Below are 7,935 nucleotides of genomic sequence, written 5' to 3'. Positions count from 1 at the left end.
CAAACCAAGTCATAAAATCAACTAGAAAGTCCAAACCTAAAAACATGAAACTACAAACTAATTTCTAGAAGAAAGCCCAAACACATAAAAATATAAATTAATTTTTCTAATAACTATTCTTCAAACGTGTTCATGATCTTCATGTTCTTTAAGTTTCCTCCTTCATGGAAGATTATAAGCTTCAAGGAGATGTGTTTTGATCTTTGACTTTGTCATAGATCCTTTGAATTGCAAATGTTCTTCCTCAAGTTTTTCTTATACATGTTTAGGAGATAATCCTCTATCAAACTCCTACAACCAAAAGGCTACCATGGTTGTCCCCCAAGGTTTTCTATTTTGGTTAAATTATAATTGCTTAATTCTTTTTCTTCCTCAATTATTTAAAATTGTGTTGATATATTATAGTGTAATAAACAAACTAGTTGATAAAAGTGTGTTTACTATCTTATGCATTGAATAAGAAACATTGTTTGTTCTCGTATTATAGTGGATTGGTAAATGGTAATAATTTAATTGATTCAAATACTTTACAACTTTATCTTTTTTATGTACTAACTGAAATTATTGTCTTTTGTGAAAAAATTCGACAATTCCTCATCAATGAACAAGAATTCGATATAATATGTGTAATAATTATGTATAACATACACTTTGTACATTATTTAAAGTGATTTGATTCAAAATTATTATTTGTATATTGTTGTATCTAGTTTGTGTCTTTCTATTTCTAGTGGTTTTGTTTCTGTCTAGGTTCGTTATGTAGCTAGAATGACAAAATCAAAAAATATTTTAAAAAAAAACTATAAAATAAGCTTTGCTTATTATTGCAAAAATCGACGAATAAGCTTCAATTACTACTAGAACCGAAGCATAATCTCTCTTAAGGTTTGAAATAATTTTAAATTACTTATGTTAGGATTACAGAGGGGGTTTCACTGGGGAGATACAACACCAATGAGACCTGAGCCCAACCACATAAGGCATTGACATCACTCTCAACCCAAAACCTTAAGGCAATGGGTTTATGGGTCTTTATTCTTATATAGTGCTCTACTTTCTCATTTCTGGTCAATGTGGGACTTAGACTCACACTTGGATTCCTAACAATCTCTCCCTCAAGGGTGAGTCCCTTCAACCACATTGGTACACTCCTCCTCCAGCGGAAGCTGCCCAACCACGAGTACTCCTTTTCTACCCTTTTATGTACTGCCGTTCTTCTTAACGGGACACGCCGTCGTTCTTCTTAATGAGACACGCTTACCTGACCCACACTGTCAAGAAGACTTTCGATACTAGAACCATACTGGTACTGCACTCGTCTGAGCCGGTATTAACCATCAGCTCTGATACCACTTGTTAGGATTACAGAGGGGGTTTCACTGGGGAGATACAACACCAATGAGACCTGAGCCCAACCACATAAGGCATTGACACCACTCTCAACCCAAAACCTTAAGGGAATGGGTTTATGGGTCTTTATTTTTATATAGTACTCTACTTTCTCATTTCTGGTCAATGTGGGACTTAGACTCACACTTGGATTCCTAACAATTTAAAATAATTACAAAGCATTGATTTCAATTGTCCAAAGAATCGAAGCATATAGTAGAATAAGCTTTGGTTCTTACCTGAACCAAAACATATTTTTCTTTCATGTTTTAATTAAATTTGTATTAATTTTTTAGAAAGGGAACATGCTTTAGTTGAGACCAAGAACCGAAGCATGTTCTGTTAATTTTTTATTTTAAATATTTTTTTAATTGTATTAGGCTTCTGTTTTGAAGACAACCGAAGACTATTCGGGAAGTATAGGCTTTGATTCCAAACCAAAGCCAAAGTCCCCACCTCCCTTTTTTACCTCGTTTGGATATTCTTTGGTTGTGGAATCGAAGTACAAAGTCGAAAAGAATATGTGCCAAAACCCTTTGTTGCACTAGTGCCTGTTTTGTTATCATCAAAACCTTATTGGTTAACGGGTTTCATCTACTTTAATAGAAACCTTATCGACGTACCGTAACAAAGTCTATTTGTAGAGAATGATAAGGTATAGTAATTGTACATGATTATACTATATGGACATGGGTAGAGTTTTTGAACCACAAGGATTGGAATTTCAAAGTCTTCTATACATGTGTGAAATATGTTCATAATGAAAAGGACTTGCTAATTCTTGTTGCCATAACTCATCATGGTCGTGCATTTGAAATGAAAACTTTGGAGACCTAGTTTTTATTAACGATTAAGTTTTTACATCCAAAACACCGTAATAATAGTGTTCTTGAGAGAAAGAATTGTACTTTTCAAGAAATGACTTAAACAATGTGTCATGCTAACTTCACTCCAGAGCATTTTTAAACTACAAGCAATTAACATAGCCCTTTATTTGACAATCATATTTATATTAGACCATTGACAAAGAAGAATATATATCGCTACAGGAAAATGCCTCATTAACAACCAATTTTAGTGATCAAAAGTTATTAGTCTCAATTTAAATATCAATTTTCAAAATAAAAAATTATTGGTTACTAAAATAGTCACTATTATGAATAAAAAATTATAATTGGTCTCTAAATTGGTTTCTAAATTTTGGCTATCAAAGAAAATTGGTCACTAAACATTTGCTACCAAGATTTTTGTTACTAAAGCAATTGATTTCTAAACAACTTTTGGTCACTAAAATTGGTTGTTAATAAGAGCTTTTTTGTAGTGTATGAATATAGAGGAGAAATGAATATGTCCCCACAGATATTTTCTAACTCTTAAATCCTTCAAGAAATAATTTTCAATTTTTTTAATTGTAATGTTAAAAAAAATCAATTCACCTTAACAAACTCTTTTTACTTACAATTTTTACTTATATAGTGAGAAATAAACTTGAGTGCATTAGAGAAATTTTACTTAAAGTATGAGAGTGAATAATAGTTACACTTACCAACCAATCCTACCATAATATTAGTTGTTCATAAGAGTATTAATGTAAAAAAATATTTAAAGTATTATTCATTATCATAAAATAGAGTAAAGTATAATACTCAATGTTGAAATACTCTATAAACATGATCTCAATCTAAAAATAAAAGTGGTGGAAAGATAAACAATTTAGAAAATAAGGTCAGAAGAGATTCTAGCACGATTATGTTAGAAGAGAATTTAGTATTACATTTGATACAACAAGATTTAGCATGATTATGTTAGGGACAACACAATCATGCTAATAAGTTTGACCATCTTTTCTTTCACATTGGCATGACCGTTAGTGGCGGAGCATCATTGGAGCGGGAGGGGCCATGACACCCCCTAAGTATTTTTTATTTTTTTTCCAAAATTATATATATATATATATATATATATATATTTGAAATTTTTAAAATTATAGATAGTATATTTTAAAAATTGATGGAAATTAAATTGTGTCTTTTTATTTCTTTATAAAAATACAACATTTAATGTTAATAAATAATAAAACATAAAATCAAATATAATAAAAAATAAAAATATTCAGGTTTAATTACTCTTTTGGTCTTTGTTTTCATTTAAAAATATCAAATTGCGACTAAAAAAATTGGGACTAAAAGAATTGGAGGACTAAGTTGACTTTTTTGGAAACAGTAACCAAAAGAGTAATTAAACCAAATATTTATTAAGATATTTCTTTATTTTCTTCTACCATTGCCTTTTTAATTTTTCCCAAGATTGTACTGATCTCTTATTCTCATGTTTGTTTCTTTTTTGAAGAAAAAATGAAGTTAGACACATACTTATTATTTTTGCTCTCATTTGTTTTCTTCATCTCTCAAAGAAAAAAAAATATAACTCTCTCTTATTTCACTTGATGATGAAGTATTAGTTTAATAGTTATTAAAATTATTTTTTATCTCATAAGCCTTTTGTATATTCATTTTGTATGATTATAGAAGAAGAAAAAATGAATTATGTGTTTTTTTATAACCGATTTTTAATTGTGACTTGATTATAATATATTTTTCTTCTAATAATTATGTCTCTCAATCTTTTAATAGATTATAATAAATTATTTTTTTATATATTTAAAAGAAGTATATCGATGAAAAATAAAATCATATATTGATTCTATAAAAGTGATAAAGGGGAAGTTGTACGTGAAGATAAAAACAAGATAAAATTATACTTCTTCACATCTTTTAAAGTATTTAAAGCATTATACTAATGACCCAATATAACAATCCAATTGTTTTATAGAAGAGTTAAAGTATTATACTAATAATTCAATCAAATTATCACATAATTATATTACTTTCCCCTCCAAAACTCTTGATCAAATTTCACAATTCAATTAAATTATTAAAAAATTATATTACTCTAGTCCTTTAAAATTCTTAATCAAGATTCGTCACATGACTGTGTTAAGACAATACGATCATGGTTTAGCTGGGGTGTGCCCTTTTCAACCTATGTTGTGCTTATGCTTCTTCAAATTTCTTTTCCAATATAAGCTGGAACGAGTCAGTGAAAGTTCAACATCACTGCCGTGAGATATTTAGATTTTACTTCAGTTTCTTGAAAGTACAGTCATGTAGCTTTTAACATGGTGCTGAGCCAAATCATGGTGGTCCTAAAAAAATAATTGTTGTGTGGGCTAATTTGAGTTATTTTTCTTCCAAAATCTTTTATTTTCATTTTATTTTTTATAAACATAGGAAGTCTTTGCATACTTAGGAAAGAAAATAGTATAACAAAAAAATAATAGGGAAGTCAACTGAAAAAAAAAACTTAAAATGTGGCATATTACTGACCCAATAATGACCCAACATAAATACTGAAAAATAAAACAAATGTTATGATAGATATGCCACAGGTGCGAATAGCAGAATATTAACCAAGACGTATATACAGCAAATACTTGAAAACTGCAAAAGATAGGTGCATCTCCTTGACCACATGCTTCCACATGGCCACGTATAATACCATCTCTGAGATAAGATGTTAAAAAAAAAAGCGTAACTATAATTATGTATATAAATTTTATAACTCTAATTAATATAAATGTCAGTAATATTTTTTAATTAATTTTATATTTTTACTTATTATTATTATAAAAAGGGAGCAATTAAGTGTTAGTAATTTTTTCCAGTAGTTTATAAACGTTAATACTTTTTGATTAATTTTATTATAATAATTAATTAAATTCTTAATTATTATATTTTTACTTTTTATTATTTATAAAAAAGGGAGCAACTAAGTGTTAGTAATTTGTTTCCAGAAGTTATAACACTATTATAAGTGTCAGTAATACCTTTTAATTAATTTTATTACAATAATTAATTTTTAATTATATTTTTACTTTTTATTATTATAAAAAAGGGAGGAACTAAGTATTAGTAATTTGTTTCCACTAGTTAAAAATAATCAAAGCATTACAATACTAAATAGAATATAATGATATATTAATGATAAAACTTGACATTAAAAAATTATTTGTTATTGTTTGCTATTTAAAATGCATCAATCACATTCACTTGTATCAAATAAAATATATATTTAGTAAAACTTGTCTAGATTCATCTTTGTTCAATTTTAAGTCTATACAATTAATTACTTAATTCTCATCAGATAACTTTTTTAACAACAGAGATCCAATTAATTCAGATTTAAAAGATTTAGCGGTAAAATATGGAAAAGCAAATGAAAATTAATTATGTTTTAACAAACTTTTCTTCTTTTTTTCCATAGGAAACTGTGGTAGAAACACGGCACAACAATCGACCTGATAAAGCACCTTACCTTACAGAATACTAACCTAACTGTATAATAAGTTAGACAACATAAAACTAAGTGAATTGGGAATTTTTTACATGGAATAGAAAGAGAATATGGTTGTGAACAAGCCAAATTCTGGTAAATATACGTCAGAGGTATAAACAGAAATAGTTACGATAATGGGATTGAGTCTGATCTGTACTGAATTTCACTTCCTGGCAAGTAGGAATATTAAACAAAAAAGAAAGATGTGAAAGCAATGTACACCACAATTTATCTCACAATTCTAATTCCTATACCCAATTAATAAATAAACATTGCATTATTAGGCTTTTGTCACATTGGCTATGCTAGTGTTTTACACTTGGGCATTTTATATATTTGCTAGGTTTTACCTTGCAGGGCTGTGTTGGAACAACTTTATAAAATAATGCATCCAAATCTCACTCCTACGCTGACTCATTTTCTATCCACCATTTTCGTAAATAAGTGTTCAAATCATACCACCAATGCAAGGATCCATAAAAAATTTATATGCCATCCAAATCAAAGTAGTTAAATATAGAGACATGAATGACCGCAAATTTAAATTAGAATCGAAAGTTCAACATAACTAGAAGGAGTGTCGAATCTTGAACAAAAATTTTTTCATTATCACTTCTAAAGAATGAAACTATTCTTTTATTCTTCATAAATGTACCTATTTTTTTAATAGTATTAAAAAATAATTTATCATAATATAATAAAAAATTAAGAGACGTAATTATTAAAAAGTATATATATTATAGTCGAGTTACAATTAAAATCGATTACGAAAAAGACATAATACACTATTTTTTCTTCTATATTCATAAATAATGAATATACAAAAGATTCATGAGATAAGAAATAATGTTAATTATTAAACTAATATTTTATTATCAAGTGAAACAAGAGAGAGTTATTTTTTTCTTTCTTCAAGAAAGGAAGAAAATAAATGAAAAATGAGAACAAAAAGAAAACACATGAATGAGAGATGAGTACAATTTGTAAAAAAAAATAAAAGACAATAAGAAAGAAAATATAAAATATGTTAATAAATATTTAGTTTAATTACTCTTTTGATAACTGTTTTCGTCTAAACATGTTAAATTGACCCTGAAGTTTCTTTAGTCTCAATTTGTCCCAACTCTTGAAAAATTGATGTAATTTGGTCATTTTCATTAAATTTATTGAAACGGATGAAAGATTTTTCACCAAAATTGAGAAATGCTTTGTTAGTGTAATTAACATCATCCTAGAATCAATTTTAATGATAAATCATTGATCTATTTCAAGAAATTTAACAAAAATGACCAAATTGTATAAATTTTTTCAAGAATCAAAACCAAATTGAAATTAAAAAAAACTAGAGACCAACTTGAAAATTTTAGACAAAAAGAGACCAAAGAGTAATTAAACCTAAATATTTTTATTATTTATTATATTTAATTTGATGTTTTATTATCTATTAACATTAAATATTGTGCTTTACAAAAGAAATAAAAAACACTTTATCTAATTTCTATCAATTTTTAAAATATACTACCTATAATTTAAAATTTTTTCAAAATTTCAAACATATATAATTTAAAAAAAAATTCCAAAATATTTGGGGGAGCCATGGCCCCTCCGAGCTCCTATAATAATCCGCCTCTGACTAGAAGTAAGACAATTACATAGTATATAAGTATGTGAAAACTTTATCTTAGAAGTTAATTTTACAAAGTTAAATTAGACTTCTTAATCATTGTATTAAAAAAATAACATATCATAATTTTGAAAACATTATTGTACACAAAGTGATTTGATGATGAATGTAAAAAAGAAATAAGGTGACAAACTTTTCATATTTTACAGAAATATTGGTTATATAGTACCCTCACTCATTTTGACAAACATTATTGTACCCTCACTCACCCTCACATCTTCTCCAGCAGGACCCTCACTCACCCCCACCACTTCCTCAGCTGGACTATCATTCACCTCCACATCAACATGTACCTCACTTCCATTCTGCACATTAACGTCAACCCCAACCTCAATAGGATGATATTCTAACATATTAACTACTTGAGGTTCGTCCACTCTATGCACAACATACAAATGAACTTGACCATTGAGAGTTGCTATATTCACCATATGAGGTTGGTGGGTTTTTGGCTTCGGGTTTGTGTA

Source organism: Vigna unguiculata, chromosome 8, assembly GCF_004118075.2.
Source record: "Vigna unguiculata cultivar IT97K-499-35 chromosome 8, ASM411807v1, whole genome shotgun sequence".
NCBI lineage: Eukaryota > Viridiplantae > Streptophyta > Magnoliopsida > Fabales > Fabaceae > Vigna > Vigna unguiculata.
This window is presented reverse-complemented; position numbering follows the sequence as displayed.